Source organism: Schistocerca americana, chromosome 2, assembly GCF_021461395.2.
Source record: "Schistocerca americana isolate TAMUIC-IGC-003095 chromosome 2, iqSchAmer2.1, whole genome shotgun sequence".
Lineage (NCBI taxonomy): Eukaryota > Metazoa > Arthropoda > Insecta > Orthoptera > Acrididae > Schistocerca > Schistocerca americana.
The window spans coordinates 88,356,715-88,379,655 of NC_060120.1; the positions used below are offsets into that span (position 1 = coordinate 88,356,715).

The following is a 22,941-nucleotide window of genomic DNA, read 5'->3' on the forward strand; positions in this document are numbered from 1 at the left end:
GAGCGTCTCGTTATTTCTAGTGGCCATTAATGGTCTGGCTGCAGCAGTGGGGTCGTCGGTGTCTCCTTCTTTGTATGCCGACGACTTCTGCATCTCATTTAGCTCCACGACTACGGGAGTCGCCGAACGCAGGTTGCAAGTCGCCGTTCGCAAGGCAGCATCATGGGCTCTGGCTCATGGTTTTCAGTTCTCTGCTGCCAAGACTCGGGTTATGCACTTCTGCAGGCGTCGGACGGTCCACCCTCATCCTGAACTTTACCTCGACGGCCACCTGCTTGACGTGGTGGACACTTGCCGCTTCTTGGGACTCGTGTTTGATGCCCGGCTCACATGGGTTCCTCATGTTATTCAGCTGAAGCAAAAATGCTGGCGGCACCTCAACGCCCTCCGCTGCCTTAGCCACACGTCTTGGGGTGCAGATCGCTGCACGCTACTGCAATTGTACAGAGCTCTTGTGCAGTCCCGGCTTGATTATGGGAGCCTGGCCTATGGGTCTGCGTCCCCCTCAGTGTTGAAGTTGTTAGACCCCATACATCACTGTGGGGTTCGGCTTGCTACTGGCGCTTTTCGCACCAGCCCCGTGGATAGTCTACTGGTGGAGGCCGGGGTTCCCCCGCTGCGGATTCGCCGCCATCGTCTGCTCGCCGACTATGCTGTCCACGTACATTACTCGCCAGGCCATCCCAATCGTCGCCTGCTTTTCCCTGCCTTGGTCCACCACCTGCCCGAACGGCGACCTCGGTCTGGGCTTTCCATAGCTGTCCGTGTCCAGTCCCTGCTGTCAGAACTGGGGTCATTCCCTCTTCTGCCTCCCTTCCGGGTCCGTACACCTACGCCTCCCTGGTGTTTGTCCCGGCCGTCCGTCCGTCTGGATTTGGCACAGGGCCCTAAGGACTCGGTTCCGCCTGTGGCCCTCCGTCGCCGTTTTCTTGCGCTCCTCGACTCATTTCCGGGCTGTGAGCCTGTCTACACTGATGGTTCCCTGGTTGATGGTCGCACTGCCTACGCCTTTGCTCACTCTGACCATATTGAGCAACGCTCCTTGCCGGCTGGCTGCAGTATTTTTACTGCAGAGCTGGTGGCCATCTTGCGCGCTCTTGAGCACATGCGTTTCTGCTCAGGTAGGTCCGTTGTCATCTGCAGTGACTCCCTGAGCAGCCTTCAGGCCATCGACCGCTGCTATCCCTCCTCTCCTCTGGTGTCCTCCATTCAGGAGGCTGTTTCCGCCATTGCCCGTTCTGGTGGTTCAGTGGTCCTGGTTTGGACGCCCGGTCATGTTGGCATCCCAGGGAACGAACGTGTAGACAGGCTGGCCAAAGGGGCGATAGACGCCCCAGCTTTGGAGATCGGCCTTACGGCTCGCGACCAGCAGATGGTGTTGCGCCGTATGGTACTTGGGATGTGGGCTGCTGAGTGGCGTGGCATGACAGCCCCGAATAAACTGCGGGCTGTCAAGGAGACGACCGATGTGTGGCGTTCCTCCCTGCGGGCTTCTCGCAGGGACTCGGTAGTCCTGTGTCGGCTGCGCATCGGCCATACGTACCTGACGCATGGCCATCTCTTGCGTCGGGAGGATCCCCCCTTGTGTCAGTGTGGGTCCCGGCTGACGGTCGGCCACATTTTGCTGGAGTGTCCTCGACTGCGCACACTCCGGCAATCTTTTAATCTCTCGGGCACTTTGGCTTTGGTTTTATCTGACGATGCCTCCATGGCTGATGACGTTTTAAATTTTATCCGTGGTAGTCCTTTTTATGGTTCGATTTAGGGAGGTCCTGCGCCTTTCCCTTTCTGTGTCTTTTGTCCTCGTGTCTGTTGCTGTTCTGGTAGGCCGTGAGATGGTTGACTCTTTCCCTTTTTTGATCTCGTGGTCAGTCAACCAGTCTCCGGCCCTCTTCCTTTCTTCTGTTTCTTTCTGTCTGGTGTTCCTCTGTTCTGTTCTTGTCTGTAGTGTTCGTTGCTGCATTTGTGTTCTTTTAGCGCCTGGGGGGACGTCTCCTCCCCCTTTGGTTTTTATCTGCTTCGTAGATTTTCGGCTCGCCTGATTTTGGAATGGGGGACTGATGACCTTCGCTGTTTAGTCCCCCTTAAACATACCAACAACCAACCAACCAACCGCCGTGAGGACGCGCCTCTATGTCGCTGCGGCTCCGTTTTATCCGTAGTTCATGTTTTATTGGAGTGTCCGTTTTTAGCCGCGCTCAGGCAGTCGTTCGCACTGCCTGACTCGCTCCCTGCCCTTTTAACAGATGACTCGACTATGGCTGACTTAGTTTTACGTTTTATTCGGGCAGGGGGTTTTTATTCTTTAATCTGAGTGTTTCTGTTTTTCTCTTATTGTTTTGTGTTGATTCTGGCCTTTGGCCTCCGGTTTTAAATTGTTTTTTTAATGTGTTTCTAGTGGTTGGCTTTTCCTTTTTTATTTCTCTGGTCGGCCAACCACCGTCACACTCTGTGTGCTTTTAGTTCGTTTTGTCTGGTCTTTGTCTCAGTTTCTCTTGTTACGTGTCGTCTGTGCTCTATTCTGTCACTCGTTTTTATTCTCTGTGGGTGTTTTTTGTCTTTGGAAAAAGGGACCGATGACCCTAGCAGTCTGGTCCCTTTAAATCCCCCAAACCAACCAACCAACCAACCAACCTCCTTTAGGAGCCGCGCCACTGCACCAAACGCGAACCTTATTCCATAGGGCATTCCCCCGTCTTCCGTTGGGCCTATTTGTTAGCTCTTTCTTTTCAGAAAAAGCAATTATTGTCTTGCCCACCCACACCTAATAAGGTTCCTTACAACACCAAGATGGCAGATTCCGCTAGTGTTCCCCAGCCCTAATCCGCAACAAGGCTGCAGCAAAAGAGGCGCGTGAATCGACCGTTCCCGTCGGCGTTCCCGTCGACGTCAACGTCACGCTTGCTGCTGTTGAGGTGGTATTAGCCGACAAGGATCGGCAGATAACTGCGCAAGCGCAGGAACTGCTCATACAGCGTCGATTAGTTAACGACCTCTGTGGCTCAAGTGATTCCCTCACGTGGACAAGCACTCTTCACATTACACTACATCAACCTGCAACTCGTGACTACTGTTCAACCGTCCCACTGCGGCGGCTGATTCTAGCGGCGGAATTAGCGGCTGCAGATGCGTACACACAACACGACTACACTGGGCTCTGGTAGGCAGAGGGTCCACGACGCAAACCCAGAATCACCACACAAACAAGCGAGCAACCCCACTCGCTAGGCAGCTGAAAGGGGTTGCTGCCTACACTGAAAAACACACTTCCGGTTAGCGACACGGCCACAACAACCAACACGACCAGAGATGCAGTTAGCAACACTACAGAAACACCAACCACAGCTACGCCCGCACAACAAAAGATTGGTTTCCCCAGTCGTAATACAAAACTATGGGGACCTTTGTGTCTTCAACACAACATTCGTGGAAAGGCAAACATGTACAGAACAGCTGCAGAACGAACACCGCAGTGCAATGTCAAGAGAGTGGACCCCAGTACCCCAAACACAACAGTACAAAAGGCGCTCAAGTTCCTGGATCTCGACTTCTATAATGCTTCCTTGATTACGGGCTTCCACTCCCACAATCGCCTATCACACTATCTGGTCGAGATGGCCTCCACGGCCGCCAGCCGCGGCCTTCTGCAGATAAAGAACCTCCTGTGGATGGACGTAGGGTAGAGCTATACAAACCATCGTAAGTCCCCCAACAATGGAACAGCAGCCAGCGATTCGGTCTTTCGGCCCTTCGCTGTGGCCTCGCACCCTTTTGCCGTGGATGCGCTGGCAAACACGCATCCATCGCCTGTACACTTGTCCATCAAACCACACGCTGTCGCGCCAACTGTGGTCAAGGCCATGCGTCCAACTACAAGGGCTGCGACGTATACAAAGTGGCGCAGAGGCGATAAACTGAAAAATCGAAGCCACCCAACGCAATATCACGACCAAGGCCCACACCCAACCCTGTTAGGAACAGAGTATCGTTCGCCATGGCTACGCGCCTGGGAGGAGCAGAGTGGGCTGCAGAACCTCCGTGCCCAGCACACACACTTACCAAAACAGCTGTGCCAACAGCTACGCCAACAGCGCAACCAAACCAGTACCAACACCAGTTCCCCAAAACAACACGACCCCACCCCCTGAGACCACAGCCAGCGAATCCACACACAGCACACAGGAAATCACACCTACACAAGGAGCTCCAGAACCAAGAACCCAGAGAATGCGTAGGCGACCACGAGGTAACAGGACTCGGAATACACGTACACCACAACAAACTACCCAGCAATAACAGAACGCAGGCACACAGTCAGCAACCCAGTGCTAACAGCACACACGCTACCACACCCCTCACCACAACTGATCACCCTGCAGGTTCGGCAGTTGGAATGGGCCCGTGGTATTCCTGCCTGTCGTAAGAGGTGACTAAAAGGAGTCTACAACATTTCGGGCCTAAATTTTCTGTTAATGCATACCATTTGGGGAAGGACACTTTACGTGGTGCACTATACGAGGTTCATTCAAGTTCTAAGGCCTCAGATTTTTTTTCTAATTAACTACCCCCCCCCCCCCCCCCCCCCCGAAATCGATGAAACTGGCGTTACTTTTCGACGTAATCGCCCTGCAGACGTATATATTTTTCACAACGCTGACGCCATGATTCCATGGCAGTGGCGAAGGCTTCTTTAGGAGTCTGTTTTGACCACTGGAAAATCGCTGAGGCAATAGCAGCACGGCTGGTGAATGTGCGGCAACGGAGAGTGTCTTTCATTGTTGGAAAAAGCCAAAAGTTACTAGGAGCCAGGTTAGGTGAGTAGGGAGCATGAGGAATCATTTCAAAGTTGTCATCACGAAGAAGTTGTTGCGTAACGTTAGCTCGGTGTGCGGGTGCGTTGTCTTGGTGAAACAGCACACGTGCAGCCCTTCCCGGACGTTTTTGTGCAGTGCAGGAAGAAATTTGTTCTTCAAAACATTTTCGTAGGATGCTCCTGATACCGTAGTGCCCTTTGGAACGCAATGGGTAAGGATAACGCCCTCGCTGTCCCAGAACATGTACACCATCATTTTTTCAGCACTGGCGGTTACCCGAAATTTTTTCGGTGGCGCTGAATCTGTGTGCTTCCATTGAGCTGACTGTCGCTTTGTTTCTGGATTGAAAAATGGCATCCATGTCTCATCCATTGTCACAACCGACGAAAAGAAAGTCCCATTCATGCTGTCGTTGCGCGTCAACATTGCTTGGCTACATGCCACATGGGCAGCCATGTGGTCGTCCGCAAGCATTCGTGGCACCCACCTGGATGACACTTTTCGCATTTTCAGGTCGTAATGCAGGATTGTGTGCACAGAACCCACAGAAATGCCAACTCTGGAGGCGATCTGTTGAACAGTCATTCGGTGATCCCCCAAAACAATTCTCTCCACTTTCTCGATCATGCCGTCAGACCGGCTTGTGCGAGCCTGAGGTTGTTTCACACGATGTTTTACCTTAATTAAACTGTCGCACCCACGAACACACTTTCGACACATCCATAGCTCCATCACCACATGTCTCCTTCAACTGTCGATGAATTTCAATTGGTTTCACACCACGCAAATCCAGAAAGCGAATGATTGCACGCTGTTCAAGTAAGGAAAACGTCGCCATTCTAAGTATTTAAAACACTTCTCATTCTCGCCGTTGGCGGTAAAATTCCATCTGCCGTGCGGTGCTGTTATCTCTGGGACGTATTGACAATGAACGCGGCCTCATTTTAAAACAATGCGCGTGATTCTATCTCTTTCCAGTCCGGAGAAAAAAAAACGGAGGCCTTAGAACTTGAAGGCACCTCGTATATCCATCTTGGCCTAAGATGTGGCACACCCGATATTGTCATGGAGTTGGACTTCCATCGAGCTTCTGGCCACATCAGCTGCAGTGTGTTCTAGGTAGCATACATTCCCTCCATTGCGCACTTCCATCTTCGCCCTCATGATATACATGGATATTCGACACCAGACATCCAGCACGGTAGCCAGTCCGTTGGGGTGGGGTCGTCATCTACCCTCTTGGTGGTAGCCCCCCTGACTCCACAGGGATCGCACTGCTGATGCCTGAGCTGCTACCTCCCCACATATGCCAAAGAGTAGATGCTTATCTCCATGGCACATCGGGACTCCTGGCAAAGGCCATCCTGCCAGGAGGTTTTTGCTGCAGCTGGGTGGCGCACATGGGGAGAGGCCCTGTTTGGGGTGGGTGAGATCAGGGTGGATTACCCGCAATGAAATGTGTTAAATCATCTCACACTGGTGGGCCTCCACCAGCAGTCTCCAAGCAATCTAGGTGTGACCTCAATGCCGAGAAAAACGATGTGAGATAATTTCCCTCCCTGGCCACTCTACGGGAGGAACGCAAGGCAGTGAGGTTCATTCACCCTGGTACCTCACTTCTATTCCATTTGATGGTAATAATTTATGTCGACGAAGCCTCTGTTTTTTATGTTTTTGTGGAGCATTTAAAGGACAAGTTTGGGGGAGGTTGAGGGCTTCTCCAAAATGCGCTCTGGCACTGTTTTGATCAAAACAGTGCTCTCTGCCCATTCGTGGAGGTTATTCGCTTGGGACAAGTGGTGGGATGTTACAGTGACAATCACGCCCCATATGAGTTTAACAATGGTCAGGGATATTATTTACCACTGAGATCTTCTTTTGCAGTCAGACAATGAAATGCGCGCTGACTTACGACGACGAGGTGTTCACTTCTTCCAGTGCGCCCATTGGGGTCGGAGGGATAATCAGGTAGCCACCGGTGCCTTCATCTTGGCCTTCAACGGTGACGCCTTACCCGATCAGATTCCCCCTGCGGGTTCGGGGGTTAGAATAGGCCCGCGGTATTCCTGCCTGTCGTAAGAGGCGACTAAAAGGAGTCTCAAACGTTTCGGCCTTATGTGATGTTCCCCTGTCAGGTTTGACCTCCATATCTCAAAATTTTTCCGAAGAGCGAGCCGATTGGGTAAGGGCGCCTTACTTGGTGCATTGTGTCCGTGTTGTGTTGAGAACTTTCGCCATCTTATTCGTTGTTGCATTGCAGTCTTGCCCGCTCTCCATCTCTTGGGCATCGATGCGCCCCTGCGTGTACTTTTTGCCAAGCACTGTGCAGGGCCATTTTCTGCACTGACGACGCCCATGGACCACATGTCACCTAACATCCAGCACGGTAGCCAGTCCGTTGTGGTGGGGCCGCCATGTACCCTCTTGGTTGTAGCCCCCTGACAACACAGGGATCGCTCTACTGATGCCTGCGCCGTTCACTCCCCACGTATGCCAAGGAGTAGATGCCCATCTCCCTGGGGCATCAGGACTCCCGGCAATGGCCATCCTGCCAAGGGGCTATTGCTGTGGCTGGGTGGCGCCCGTGGGGAGGGCCCTTGGTCGGAGTAGGTGGCATCAGGGCGGATGACCCGCAATGAAGCGTGGTACATCATCTCTCGCTGGCGGCCAGCCGCCAGCAGTCTCTAAGCGTTCTCGGGCTCAATTTAATGCTCAGAAGTACGATCCGAAAACGTTCCCCTCCCTGGCCACGCCGTGGGAAGAGCGTAAGTCTCAGGAAGGAGGCAACAGTTATTCGCCCCGATTCTTAGTTTGCACGAGAGCTGATGGGGAGTCTTTTCTCTCCACAAAGCCTCAGTTCTTCGTCGAGCATTTAGAGGACAAGTTTGGGGAGGTGGAGGGCTTGTCTAAAATGCGCTCTGGGTCAGTACTGATACAAACGGCATCCTCCGCCCAGTCCCGCAGGTTACTTGCTTGTGACAAGTTGGGGGATGTTAACGTTTCTATTACACCACATGAGAGTTTAAATATGGTCCAGGGTGTTATTTTCCATATGGATCTCCTTTTGCAGTCTGATGACGAGCTGCGCGCCAACTTAGAACGTAGAGGAGTTCATTTCGTCTGGCGCGTTCATCGGGGTCCGAGGGACAATCAGGTTGCTACCGGTGCCTTCATCTTGGCCTTCGAGGGTGATACGTTACCGGAAAAGGTCAAGGTGATGGTCTACCGATGTGACGTCAAGCCCTATATCCCTCCCTCAATGCGGTGCTTCAAGTGCTGGAAGTTCGGCCATATGTCTTCCCGCTGCACTTCCAGCCTCACATGTCGAGATTGCGGACGCCCGTCTCATCCCGATACTCCATGTGACCCGCCTCCCATCTGCGTCAACTGCGGGGAGCACCATTCACCTTGCTCGCCTGACTGCAAAGTCTTTCAGAAAGAGCGCAAAATCATGGAATATAAGACCCTGGACCGGCTGACCTATACTGAGGCCAAACGGAAATATGACAGACTCCATCCTGTGAGAATGACATCATCTTATGCAGCTGCTACAACAACTGTGCTAGTTCCATCAGTTTCGAGACTTCCAGCCAGCTCGATAAGCAGTAAGACTCCTCCTGCCCCCTTGCCCGTGGGGGGCTCTACCCAACAGGTTGCTCCTGCACCACTTACCTCAGGAGCAACCTCCTCCCACCCGTCGGGGACGTCCGTCCCCGCTTCTCAGCCGGAGAAGCGTCTAACTTCTTCGACTACTCTCGCCCGTAAGAGTTCCCTTGGGACCCTCCCTTCCCAGGGTTCCACCAGCGAGAAGGATGACGGCCACCAGTGGCATAAGTCCTCACCAGCGGCCGGGCGTAGGGCTTCACGATCCTCCTCTATCCCGGAGACTGAATCGGTGAAGCCTTCCCAGCCGGTGAAACCCAAGGTTCAGCGAGAGAAGTCCAAGAGAAAGACCTCTAAGGCCAAAGAACTTGCGGTGGCACCGCACCTTTCGCGCTCTGCGTCTGAGGATGAAGTCGAGATTCTAGCGTCCGCTGAGGACCTTGATCTCGCTGGTCCCTCAGACGCCATGGATGCCTCTCGTACGGGTACTGAATCGGTGGCAGTGAGTGAACAAGCGGCGTAAATTGCCTTCCCAGTCCTTTCACGCCTCTCTCAGCCATGGACAATACCATCCTCCAGTGGAACTGCGGCGGTTTTTTCCAACATGTAGCTGAGCTCCGCCAACTTCTCAGCCTTCGCCATTTCTTCTGCATTGCTCTCCAGGAAACTTGGTTTCCAGCGATGCGAACCCCCGCCCTCCGTGGCTATCGGGGTTATTACAAGAACCGAGCAGCTTATGAAAGGGTGTCTGGTGGCGTCTGCATATATGTCCTTCACACTCTGCACAGCGAGTCTGTCCCTCTCCAGACGCCTTTAGAGGCTGTCGCTGTACGCGTATGGACGCCACAGGCTGTTACCGTCTGCAGTCTTTACATTCCACCGGATGGTGATGTCTCGCAGCATGTCCTGGCTGCACTGGTCGCCCAATTGCCGCCACCTTTCTTGCTATTGGGCGACTTCAACGCTCATAACCCTCTGTGGGGTGGGTCAGTGGCCACAGGTCGAGGCGCCATCGTTGAGCATTTATTGTCGCAGCTCGATCTCTCGCTGTTAAATGATGGCGTCTTCACACACTTCAGTGTGGCGCATGGCACCTACTCCGCCATTGACCTTTCCATCTGTAGCCATAGCCTCTTACCGTCTGTCCAATGGAGTGTGCATGACGACCTGTGTGGTAGTGACCACTTTCCGCTCTCTTTTGTCACTACCACAGCGTCACTCTTCTGGGCGCCCTAGCAGATGGGCTATGAATAAGGCTGACTGGGATTTGTTCTCCTCCACTGCCGCTTTTGAGCCTCTCTACTGATGACGTTGATACGGTGGTTAAATCTGTCACCACCGGCATCGTTACTGCCGCCGAATCTGCCATTCCCCGTTCTTCTGGGTCCGCTCGGCGGAAGGTTGTGCCTTGGTGGTCGCCTGAGATCGCTGAAACGATTAAAGATCGCCGGCGGGCGCTCCAGCGACACAAGCGACACCCCTCCCTCGACCACCTTATCGCCTTCAAACGGCTGCGTGCGCGGGCCCGCCTCCTTATCCGCCAAGGCAAGAAGGAGTGCTGGGAGCGGTATGTGTCCACCATTGGCCTCCATGTCACTCCCTCGCAGGTCTGGGCCAAGATTCGACGCGTCTACGGCTATCGGACCCCTGCCAGCGTCCCTGCGCTCTCACTGAATGGAGCTGTTTGTACCGACTCCGACGTCATTGCAAATCGCTTAGCAGAGCATTTTGCTATGAGTTCCGCTTCTGCGAATTATCCCCAGGCCTTCCGCTCCATTAAAGAGCGGCTGGAACGTCGGAGCCTTTCGTTTCGCACCAACCACCCGGAATCTTACAATGCTCCATTCAGTGAGTGGGAATTTCGCAGTGCCCTAGCTGTTTGCCCTGATACCGCTCCTGGGCCAGATGGCATCCACTGTCAGATGCTGAAACACCTTTCAGTGGACTGCCAGCGGCGCCTTCTCGATCTTTACAACCGTCTTTGGGTCGAGGGGGAGTTTCCGTCGCAATGGCGGGAAGGCATTGTCATCCCCGTTTTGAAACCTGGGAAGACCCCTCTGGAGGTGGACAGCTACCGTCCCATTAGCCTCACCAACGTTATGTGCAAGCTTCTCGAACGGATGGTGAGCCGGCGCTTGCATTGGGTACTGGAGTCTCGGGGCCTTCTGGCTCCGTCTCAGGGTGGGTTCCGTAAAGGCCGCTCCGCCACCGACAATCTGGTGAGCCTGGAGACTGCCATCCGTACTGCCTTTGCCCGCCGTCAGCACCTGGTCGCTGTCTTTTTCGACATGCGGAAGGCATACGATACGACATGGCGTCATCACATTCTTTCTACGCTTCATGGATGGGGTCTTCGGGGTCCTCTGCCGATTTTTATCCGCAATTTTCTGTTGTGTCGTACCTTCCGCGTGCAAGTCACGGCCTCGTATAGTTCCTCCCACGTCCAGGAGAACGGTGTGCCACAGGGCTCTGTTTTCAGTGTCTGTCTGTTTTTAATAGCCATTAACGGGCTTGCTGCGGCCGTGGGAAATTCTGTCTCCGCTTCCCTGTATGCTGACGACTTCTGCCTTTATTACAGCTCTACTGGCATTGCAGCTGTTGAACGTCAGCTACAGGGCGCTATCCGTAAGGCGCAGTCTTGGGCTGTAGCGCATGGCTTTCAGTTTTCGGCAGCGAAGACCTGCGTTATGCATTTCTGCCGGCGCCGAACAGTCCATCCTGAGCCGCGGCTTTATCTTGCCGACGAACTCCTTGCTGTGGTGGAGACCCACAGGTTTTTGGGGGTGGTTTTCGATGCCCGGTTGACTTGGCTGCCTCATATCCGGCAGCTCAAACAGACGTGTTGGCGGCATCTCAGTGCACTCCGGTGTTTGAGCCACACCCGCTGGGGAGCCGACCGCTCTACCCTGCTACGGCTCTACCAGGCGTTAATTCAGTCCCGTCTGGATTATGGGTGCCTGGCATATGGCTCAGCCTCCCCGTCTGCGTTGCGTGTGCTGGACCCAATTCTCCACAGCGGGATATGCCTTGCCACTGGTGCTTTCCGCACCAGCCCTGTGGACAGCTTACTCGTGGAGGCAGGTGTCCCTCCCCTGCGGTTCCGACGCCAACGTTTGCTGGCCGCTTATGCTGCCCATGTTCTCAGCTCGCCCGGGCATCCAAATTATCGTCTCCTGTTCCCGCGATCGGTCGTCCATCTGCCAGATGGTCGGCCCCGGTCTGGTTGTACAATAGCGGTCCGCGTCAAGGAGCTTCTCTCTGGGCTTCAGGTTTTCACTGTTCCACCTACTTTCCGGGCTACTTTGCATACACCCCCATGGTGTGTTCGTCGCCCTTGCCTTCGGCTGGACCTGGCACAGGGCCCGAAGGACTCAGTCCCTCCAGAGGCCTTCCGCCGCCGCTTTTATTCTATCCTGGCCACGTATCAGGGCTCTGGTGTTGTCTACACTGACGGTTCGATGGTTGCTGGTCGTGTCGGGTATGCGCTCACTCTAGGGGACCGTTCCGAACAACGTTCCTTGCAGGATGGCTGCAGCGTTTACACTGCTGAATTGGTCGCCATCTTTCGTGCCCTAGAGTATATCCGCTCCTGCTCAGGTGAGTCCTTCGTTATCTGTAGCGATTCCCTGAGCGGTTTACGAGCTCTCGACCAGTGTTTCCCTCGTTCTCGTCTGGTGATGGCTATCCACGAGTCTCTGCATACTCTTGCCTGTTGCGGCCGCTCTGTGGTCTTTGTGTGGACCCCTGGTCATGTCGGTATCCCGGGTAACGAACATGTTGACCGCCTGGCGAAAGAGGCCACCAGCAAGCCATCTCTGGACCTTGGCCTCCCAGAAACTGATTTGCGGGCAGTCTTCCGCCGCAAAATCTTGGCGCTATGGGACGATGAATGGCGCGAACTGACAATGTCCAATAAACTCCGTGCTGTCAAGGAGACGACGGCTGTGTGGCGGTCATCCATGCGAGCCAACCGCAGGGACTCCGTCGTCCTTTGTCGGCTCCGCATTGGCCACTCCCGGCTAAAACACGGTTATTTACTGCGCCGGGAGGACCCTCCTCTATGTTGCTGTGGGGCAGCTTTGACAGTGGCCCACATTTTGCTGGCCTGCCCCCTTTTAGCTGTGGTCAGGCAGACATTTGCGCTGCCTGCTACGCTCCCTGCCCTTTTAACAGACGACTCCACTATGGCTGACTTAGTTTTACGTTTTATTCGGGCAGGGGGATTTTATCATTTAATCTGAGTGTTTCTGTTTTATTTTTGTATTGTGTCGACTCTGGCCTTTGGCCCATGATTTTACACTGATTTTTTAATGTGTTTCTAAGTGGTTGGCTTTTCCTTTTTTATTTGTATGGTCGGCCAACCACCGTTTATCTCTATGTGGTTTTCGTTCGTTTCGTTTTGTCTTGTCTTTGTCTCAGTCTCTCCTGATCTGTATCGCCCCCTGCGGGTTCGGGGGTTAGAATAGGCCCGCGGTATTCCTGCCTGTCGTAAGAGGCGACTAAAAGGAGTCTCAAACGTTTCGGCCTTATGTGATGGTCCCCTCTCGGGTTTGACCTCCATCTATCTAAATTATTCCGAAGAGCGAGCCAATTGGGGAAGGGCACCTTACATGGTGCACTGTATCCTTTGTGCATTTAGACCTATAGCCGTCTTTCTCGTCGTTGCAATGGTGTCCCACTCGTTTTCGATCTCTTGGGCGATTACCACGCTGCACTCTGCAGTGTTTCTTTTAACTGTGACGACGACCTTGGCCATTTTTGCACCTAAGATCCAGCACGGTAGCCAGTCCGTTGTGGTGGGGTCGCCATGTACCCTCTTGGTTGTAGCCCCCTGACAACACAGGGATCGCTCTACTGATGCCTGCGCCGTTCACTCCCCACGTATGCCAAGGAGTAGATGCCCATCTCCCTGGGGAATCGGGACTCCCGGCAATGGCCATCCTGCCAGGTGGCCTTTGCTGTGGCTGGGTGGCGCCCGTGGGGAGGGCCCTTGGTCGGAGTAGGTGGCATCAGGGCGGATGACCCGCAATGAAGCGTGGTACATCATCTCTCGCTGGCGGCCAGCCGCCAGCAGTCTCTAAGCGTTCTCGGGCTCAATTTAATGCTGAAAAGTACAATCCGAAAACGTTCCCCTCTCTGGCCACGCCGTGGGAGGAACGTAAATCTCAGGATGGCAGTAGCACTTATTCGCCCCGATTCTTAGTTTGTACGAGAGCTGATGGGGAGTCTTTTCTCTCAACAAAGCCTCAGTTCTTCGTCGAGCATTTAGAGGACAAGTTTGGGGAGGTGGAGGGCTTGTCAAAAATGCGCTCTGGATCGGTCCTGATCCAAACGGCATCCTCTGCCCAGTCACGACGGTTACTTGCTTGTGATAAGTTGGGGGATGTTGCTGTTACGATCACACCGCATAAGAGTTTAAATATGGTCCAGGGAGTTATTTACCATAAGGACCTTCTTTTGCAGTCTGATGACGAGCTGCGCGCCAACTTAGAGCGCAGAGGTGTACATTTCGTCCGGCGCGTTCATCGGGGTCCGAAGGAAAATCAGATAGCTACCGGTGCCTTCATCTTGGCCTTCGAGGGTGATACGTTACCGGAAAAGGTCAAGGTGATGGTCTACCGATGTGACGTCAGGCCCTATATTCCTCCCCCGATGCGGTGCTTCAAGTGCTGGAAGTTTGGCCATATGTCTTCCCGCTGCACTTCCAGCCTCACATGTCGAGATTGCGGACGCCCGTCGCATCCCGATACACCATGTGCCCCGCCTCCCATCTGTGTCAACTGCGGGGAGCACCATTCACCTTGCTCGCCAGACTGCAGAATCTTCCAGAAAGAACGCAAAATCATGGAATATAAGACCCTGGACCGACTGACTTATACTGAAGCCAAGCGGAAATACGACCGATTACATCCCGTGCGAATGACGTCATCCTACGCCGCCGCTACGACACCTGTGCCCGCCCCATCAGTTTCACGACTTCCAGCCAGCTCGATAACCAGTAAGACTCCTCCTGCCCCCTTGCCAGTGGGGGGCTCTACCCACCGGGTTGCTCCTGCGCCACCTACCTCAGGGGCAACACCATCCCCCCCATCAGGGACGTCCGTCCCTGCTTCTAAGCCGGAGAAGTGTCCAACTTCTTCGGCTTCTCACGCTCGCAAGGGGTCCCTCGGGTCCCTCCCTTCCCAGGTTTCCACCAGTGGGAAGGCTGACGACCGCCAGTGGCGTAAGTGCCCGCAATCAGCTGGTCGACGGGCTTCACGATCCTCCTCAGTCCCGGAGACTGAATCGGTGCAGCCCTCCCAGCCAGTTAAACCAAAGGAGCAGCGTGAGAAATCAAAGAAGAAGAGCTCTAAGCCCAAGGAACTCGCGGTGGCAGCCACCCCACCGCCACCTTACAGCTCTGCGTCTGAGGACGAGGTGGAGATCCTGGCGTCCGCTGAGGACCTAGAACTCGCCGGTCCCTCAGACGCCATGGATAACACTAGCACGGGTGCTCAATCGGAGGCAGCAGGTGACCCAGCGGCGTAATCTGCCTTCCCCGTCCTGTCACGCCTTTCTCAGCCATGGACAATACCATCCTCCAGTGGAACTGCAGCGGTTTCTTCCACCATTTAGCTGAGCTCCGCCAACTTCTCAGCCTTCGCCCTTTCTTCTGCATTGCTCTCCAGGAAACTTGGTTTCCGGCGATGCGAACCCCCGCCCTCCGTGGCTATCGGGGTTATTACAAGAACCGAGCAGCTTATGAAAGGGTGTCTGGTGGCGTCTGCATTTATGTCCTTCACACTCTGCACAGCGAGTCTGTCCCTCTCCAGACGCCTTTAGAGGCTGTCGCTGTACGCGTGTGGACGCCACAGGCTGTTACCGTCTGCAGTCTTTACATTCCACCGGATGGTGATGTCTCGCAGCATGTCCTGGCTGCACTGGTCGCCCAATTACCGCCACCTTTCTTGCTCTTGGGCGACTTCAACGCTCATAACCCTCTGTGGGGTGGGTCAGTGGCAACAGGTCGAGGCGCCATCATTGAGCATTTATTGTCGCAGCTCGATCTCTCGCTGTTAAATGATGGTGCCTTCACACACTTCAGTGTGGCGCATGGCACCTACTCCGCCATTGACCTTTCAATCTGTAGCCATAGCCTCTTACCGTCTGTCCAATGGAGTGTGCATGACGACCTGTGTGGTAGTGACCATTTTCCGATCTTTTTGTCACTACCACAGCGCCACTCTTCTGGGCGCCCTGGCAGATGGGCTATGAATAAGGCTGACTGGGACTTGTTCTCCTCCACTGCCGCTTTTGAGCCTCTCTCTACCGATGACATTGATGCGGTGGTTCAATCGGTCACCACCGGCATCGTTACTGCCGCCGAATCTGCCATTCCCCATTCCTGTGGGTCCCCTCGGCGGAAGGCTGTGCCTTGGTGGTCGCCTGAGATCGCTGAAGCGATTAAAGATCGCCGGCGGGCGCTCCAGCGTCACAAGCGACACCCCTCCCTCGACCACCTTATCGCCTTCAAACGGCTGCGTGCGCGGGCCCGCCTCCTTATCCGCCAAGGCAAGAAGGAGTGCTGGGAGCGGTATGTGTCCACCATTGGCCTCCATGTCACTCCCTCGCAGGTCTGGGCCAAGATTCGACGCGTCTACGGCTATCGGCCACCTGCCAGCGTCCCTGCGCTCTCACTGAATGGAGCAGTTTGTACTGACTCCGACGTCATTGCCAATCGCTTAGCAGAGCATTTTGGTATGAGTTCCGCTTCTGCGAATTACCCCCAGGCCTTCCGCTCCATTAAAGAGCGGATGGAACGTCGGAGCCTTTCGTTTCGCACCAACCACCCAGAATCTTACAATGCTCCATTTAGTGAGTGGGAATTTCGCAGTGCCCTCGCTGCTTGCCCTGATACCGCTCCTGGGCCAGATGGCATCCACTGTCAGATGCTGCAACACCTTTCAGTGGACTGCCAGCGGCGCCTTCTCGATCTTTACAACCGTCTTTGGGTCGAGGGGGAGTTTCCGTCGCAGTGGCGGGAAGGCATTGTCATCCCCGTTTTGAAGCCTGGAAAGAACCCTCTGGAGGTGGACAGCTACCGTCCCATTAGCCTCACCAACGTTCTTTGCAAGTTGCTTGAACGGATGGTGAGCCGGCGCTTGCATTGGGTACTGGAGTCTCGGGGCCTTCTGGCTCCATCTCAGGGTGGGTTCCGTAAAGGCCGCTCCGCCGCCGACAATCTGGTGAGCCTGGAGTCGGCCATCCGTACTGCCTTTTCCCGCCGTCAGCACCTGGTCGCTGTCTTTTTCGACATGCGGAAGGCGTACGATACGACATGGCGTCATCACATTCTTTCTACGCTTCATGGATGGGGTCTTCGGGGTCCTCTGCCGATTTTTATCCGCAATTTTCTGTCGTGTCGTACCTTCCGCGTGCAAGTCGCGGCCTCGTATAGCTCCTCCCACGTCCAGGAGAACGGTGTGCCACAGGGCTCTGTTTTAAGTGTCTGTCTGTTTTTAATAGCCATTAACGGGCTTGCTGCGGCCGTGGGACATTCTGTCTCCGCTTCCCTGTATGCTGACGACTTCTGCCTTTATTACAGCTCTACTGGCATTGCAGCTGTTGAACGTCAGCTACAGGGCGCTATCCGTAAGGCGCAGTCTTGGGCTGTAGCGCATGGGTTTCAGTTTTCGGCAGCCAAGACCTGCGTTATGCATTTCTGCCGGCGCCGAACAGTCCATCCTGAGCCGCGGCTTTATCTTGCCGACGAACTCCTTGCTGTGGTGGAGACCCACAGGTTTTTGGGGGTGGTTTTCGATGCCCGGTTGACTTGGCTGCCTCATATCCGGCAGCTCAAACAGACGTGTTGGCGGCATCTCAATGCACTCCGGTGTTTGAGCAACACCCGCTGGGGAGCCGACCGCTCTACCCTGCTACGGCTCTACCAGGCGTTAATTCAGTCCCGTCTGGATTATGGGTGCCTGGCATATGGCTCAGCCTCCTCGTCTGCGTTGCGGGTGCTGGACCCAATTCTCCACAGCGGGATACGCCTTGCCACTGGTGCTTTCCGCACCAGCCCTGTGGACAGCTTACTCGTGGAGGCAGGTGTCCCTCCCCTGCGGTTCCGACGCCAACGTTTGCTGGCCGCTTATGCTGCCCATGTTCTCAGCTCGCCCGGGCATCCAAATTATCGTCTCCTGTTCCCGCGATCGGTCGTCCATCTGCCAGATGGTCGGCCCCGGTCTGGTTGTACAATAGCGGTCCGCGTCAAGGAGCTTCTCTCTGGGCTTCAGGTTTTCACTGTTCCACCTACTTTCCGGGCTACTTTGCATACACCCCCATGGTGTGTTCGTCGCCCCTGCCTTCGGCTGGACCTGGCACAGGGCCCGAAGGACTCAGTCCCTCCAGAGGCCTTCCGCCGCCGCTTTTATTCTATCCTGGCCACGTATCAGGGCTCTGGTGTTGTCTACACTGACGGTTCGATGGTTGCTGGTCGTGTCGGGTATGCGCTCACTCTAGGGGACCGTTCCGAACAACGTTCCTTGCAGGATGGCTGCAGCGTTTACACTGCTGAATTGGTCGCCATCTTTCGTGCCCTAGAGTATATCCGCTCCTGCTCAGGTGAGTCCTTCGTTATCTGTAGCGATTCCCTGAGCGGTTTACGAGCTCTCGACCAGTGTTTCCCTCGTTCTCGTCTGGTGATGGCTATCCACGAGTCTCTGCATACTCTTGCCTGTTGCGGCCGCTCTGTGGTCTTTGTGTGGACCCCCGGTCATGTCGGTATCCCGGGTAACGAACATGTTGACCGCCTGGCGAAAGAGGCCACCAGCAAGCCATCTCTGGACCTTGGCCTCCCAGAGACTGATTTGCGGGCAGTCTTCCGCCGCAAAATCTTGGCGCTCTGGGACGAGGAATGGCGCGAACTGCCATTGTCCAATAAACTCCGTGCTGTCAAGGAGACGACGGCTGTGTGGCGGTCATCCCTGCGAGCCACTCGCAGGGAATCGGTAGTTCTTTGCCGGCTCCGCATTGGCCACTCCCGGCTGACACACAGTTATTTACTGCGCCGGGAGGACCCTCCTGTATGTCGCTGCGGGGCGGCTTTGACAGTGGCCCACATTCTGTTGGCCTGCCCCCTTTTAGCTGTGGTCAGGCAGACATTTGCGCTGCCTGATACGCTCCCTGCCCTTTTAACAGACGACTCCACTATGGCTGACTTAGTTTTACGTTTTATTCGGGCAGGGGGATTTTATCATTTACTCTGAGTGTTTCTGTTTTCTTTTAATGATTTGTGTTGATTCTGGCCTTTGGCCTATGGTTTTACACTGATTTTTTAATGTGTTTCTCAGTGGTTGGCCCTTCCTTTTTATGTCTATGGTCGGCCAACCACCGTCACACTCTGTGTGGTTTTAGTTTGTTTTGTCTTGTCTTTGTCTCAGTATCTCTTGTTCTGTGTCGTCTGTGATCTCTTCTGTTCCTTGTTTTTATTCTCTGTGGGTGTTCTTTGTCTTTGGAAAAAGGGACCGATGACCATGGCAGTCTGGTCCCTTTAATCCCCCAAACCAACCAACCAACCTGTATCGTCTGTGATCTCTTCTGTTCCTCGTTTTTGTTCTCTGTGGGTGTTCTATGTCTTTGGAAAAAGGGACCGATGACCATGGCAGTCTGCTCCCTTTAATCCCCCAAACCAACCAACCAACCAACCAACGGTTAGTACTCTGGTCTCTGAATCCAGCGATCCGAGTTCGAATCTCGGTGGAACCTTCGTTTAGTCTAAATTTTCTGTAATAAGCGTTTCTCGCCGAGGAAGTAACAGCGATAGGCTCAGGGGTGTAGTTTCTACGTTTGTATTAAAAACGAGATGTCTATGAATATTGGTGCGACTATGTGACCTATATAGCACATTAAACGAGTAATGCCTGTAAGAGCAAGCAATTTTACTATAATTCGAAGAAATATCATTATCCTACGAAGGCTAAGAATCCCATGATTATCAACTAGCTACTAGAAGCTGAGCAAATGAATTTCCTTTAAAATAGGTTTAAAACATAGGGAGGTTCTGACCGAGTGGGCATGCTCTGGAGCCTCTTTGCTCCTGAGATTAGAAAAACAGTCCTCTGGGCCGGATTTGAACCAGCGACCTATGGATAACTGTGAATCTTCCACTACAGTCCACCGCTCTACCAACTGAGCTACCAGAGGCTCTGCATACTTTCTTATTCGTACTGATTGCTTTACGTCCGTCCCTGTCTTTCGTTTCCACACACTGCTACTCAGCGCTGCCATATAGACGCACAGGAAATGCAGTCATCGGCTGCAAGTGCAAACATTGCCCAGATTAAGTTTTATAATGCTCGATCGTGTCAATTATGTTAAAAAATGCAAGTAGGAAGTGTCTGAAGTACGTCAGAACACTGCTAAGTGTATTTACGAGTCCCATTCTCCTGTCTGGTTCCATGGTGTAACGGTTAGCACTCTGGACTTTGAATCCAGCGATCCGAGTTCGAATCTCGGTGGAACCTTCGTTTAGTCTAAATTTTCTGTAATAAGCGTTTCTCGCCGAGGAAGTAACAGCGATAGGCTCAGGGGTGTAGTTTCTACGTTTGTATTAAAAACGAGATGTCTATGAAACGGCTGAATATTGGTGCGACTATGTGACCTATATAGCACATTAAACGAGTAATGCCTGTAAGAGCAAGCAATTTTACTATAATTCGAAGAAATATCATTATCCTACGAAGGCTAAGAATCCCATGATTATCAACTAGCTACTAGAAGCTGAGCAAATGAATTTCCTTTAAAATAGGTTTAAAACATAGGGAGGTTCTGACCGAGTGGGCATGCTCTGGAGCCTCTTTGCTCCTGAGATTAGAAAAACAGTCCTCTGGGCCGGATTTGAACCAGCGACCTATGGATAACTGTGAATCTTCCACTACAGTCCACCGCTCTACCAACTGAGCTACCAGAGGCTCTGCATACTTTCTTATTCGTACTGATTGCTTTACGTCCGTCCCTGTCTTTCGTTTCCACACACTGCTACTCAGCGCTGCCATATAGACGCACAGGAAATGCAGTCATCGGCTGCAAGTGCAAACATTGCCCAGATTAAGTTTTATAATGCTCGATCGTGTCAATTATGTTAAAAAATGCAAGTAGGAAGTGTCTGAAGTACGTCAGAACACTGCTAAGTGTATTTACGAGTCCCATTCTCCTGTCTGGTTCCATGGTGTAACGGTTAGCACTCTGGACTCTGAATCCAGCGATCCGAGTTCGAATCTCGGTGGAACCTTCGTTTAGTCTAAATTTTCTGTAATAAGCGTTTCTCGCCGAGGAAGTAACAGCGATAGGCTCAGGGGTGTAGTTTCTACGTTTGTATTAAAAACGAGATGTCTATGAAACGGCTGAATATTGGTGCGACTATGTGACCAATATAGCACATTAAACGAGTAATGCCTGTAAGAGCAAGCAATTTTACTATAATTCGAAGAAATATCATTATCCTACGAAGGCTAAGAATCCCATGATTATCAACTAGCTACTAGAAGCTGAGCAAATGAATTTCCTTTAAAATAGGTTTAAAACATAGGGAGGTTCTGACCGAGTGGGCATGCTCTGGAGCCTCTTTGCTCCTGAGATTAGAAAAACAGTCCTCTGGGCCGGATTTGAACCAGCGACCTATGGATAACTGTGAATCTTCCACTACAGTCCACCGCTCTACCAACTTTTTTTTTTTTTTTTTTTTTTTTTTTTTAAAGCATAGGCATAGAATGCAAGGCCTTTTCAGGGTTCTGCGAAGGCCTTCACGGCTACCGTAGCGGCCCTGGGGCCCACGAAGTCCCCACCGTACGTCGCCCTTAGCAGCAATCCCCTACTTTGGCATCGCAAAGTCCGATATTTTATCCGCTATTCGTCATTGCGTACGTCATCCGATGCCTTGTTTGTCAAATAATATTTTTAGCATGTTACCATACAAGGTCTTGTGGTGTCGTTGTCCACATATTTTATAATATTCCAGTAATAGATGTTGCTCATAGTCCAGTACGTCGGGCAGGCCGAGGTTATTAATGACATAATTGACATAGTTCCCCAGTAGCCATAGGGTAACATTATTCTTTTGAATAGGGAAAGCAACGCTTTCGGGGTTGACGAGAATGTCGACAGTAAGGTGTCTGCCGTCGTTCCTATTGATAAACGCCACCTGTTGGCGGACTCTGTCCCAAATGACCTGGTAGCCGTTGCATATGAGACGATGCCGGAGGGTGTCTATCACATTACAACGTGGACACTGATTTGTGTCACTCAATCCTATAGACTGTAATCTTTCATTTGTGGCAACGGTATTATTGACAACCTTGTACCAGGCACCGCGCACATTGGTGGACAGTACTTTATTGTTTATATTCTTCCATATATTTTGCCAATTTCGGGTGGGATATTTTGATTCCATTCTGTTACGGTTGTCCTTTGTAGTAAGGCAATCCATGATGAAACTACAGTTTCTTTTGGTCCTATCCGCGACAATGCAGTGCAGATAACTGAGTTCTAAATAGTAGAATCTGATGTGCTGCACTTTGTAAGAGATTTTACTTATGTTAATAGGTGGTTCCATACTCTCCGGTGTAAGGATTCGGAAAAGTTTCGATGATAAATTATTTTGGCGGTCTTCTAAAAGCTGAAGTGTACGCTTGATATAAAGAGCCGTAGTTTTGCGGCGGATATCGGTCAGTCCGAGGCCCCCTTCTCGCGGTTTTAAAGTTATAGTACTGGCCGCCACTTTAAATATCTCACCTCTCCAAACATACTGGCAGATGAAGCTCATGATGGTTTTGGATATCGCTTTAGGTATCGGCAGTATTTGACCTACATATACTGCTTCCGAAAGGACAGCGCAGTTGATTAATTGCACCCTTTGGATAATGTTCAAGTCTCTAAGTCGGTTCATTATTAAAGTACCTCGAATACTATGTAAGACCTTCTTCCAGTTGAATGTCGTTGTTTGCAGGGGGCATCGGTAGAACCGCACACCTAACGCAGTGTGATGGTCTACAGACCTGGCCCATTCGAGGGCAGTGTTCCTGAAGCCATGGAGATTTAGAAAGGAGCTTTTCATATCGTTGATTTGCGCTCCCGTTGCGAAGCAGTAAAGGCGAACAATCTCTCTCAGTCTTACAACGTCGTCATTACTTCTGACGATGACACCGACGTCGTCGGCGTAAGCGTTGGTAGCGTTACTGACCCCTGAAATTGATATGCCTTCTAATTCCTTGTTTAATCGTTTCAGCAAAGGTTCTAGTGCGACCACAAATAGCATCATTGATAAAGGACTTCCCTGCGGGACACCATTTGCTATTTCGACATCTCGAGTATAGTGTCCATTGATTAAAATTTTGGTTTTCATCCCTTGCAATAGATTTTTTAAGACAATTAAAAATTTGTCGTTAAAACCTATATGCATCAGAGTGGTAAATAAATATTCATGGTTTACCCTATCAAAGGCTTTAGAAAAGTCGATAAAAACGAGGCCAGCCTTCGTCAACGTCGT

General features: G+C 52.5%; 4 non-coding genes across 4 annotated transcripts; 2 read left to right on the forward strand and 2 right to left on the reverse strand.

Moving 5' to 3' along the window:
• Positions 1 to 19,512: 19,512 nt before the first annotated feature.
• On the reverse strand, positions 19,513 to 19,601 carry Trnay-gua. The gene is given in 2 exon segments: positions 19,513 to 19,548; positions 19,565 to 19,601. It is a non-coding gene; the product is annotated as a tRNA-Tyr (tRNA).
• A 248-nt stretch (positions 19,602 to 19,849) lies between these two features.
• On the forward strand, positions 19,850 to 19,921 carry Trnaq-uug. The gene has a single exon. It is a non-coding gene; the product is annotated as a tRNA-Gln (tRNA).
• Positions 19,922 to 20,279: 358 nt separating this feature from the next.
• Positions 20,280 to 20,368, reverse strand: Trnay-gua. The gene is given in 2 exon segments: positions 20,280 to 20,315; positions 20,332 to 20,368. It is a non-coding gene; the product is annotated as a tRNA-Tyr (tRNA).
• Positions 20,369 to 20,616: 248 nt separating this feature from the next.
• Positions 20,617 to 20,688, forward strand: Trnaq-cug. The gene has a single exon. It is a non-coding gene; the product is annotated as a tRNA-Gln (tRNA).
• The last annotated feature ends 2,253 nt before the right edge of the window (positions 20,689 to 22,941 follow it).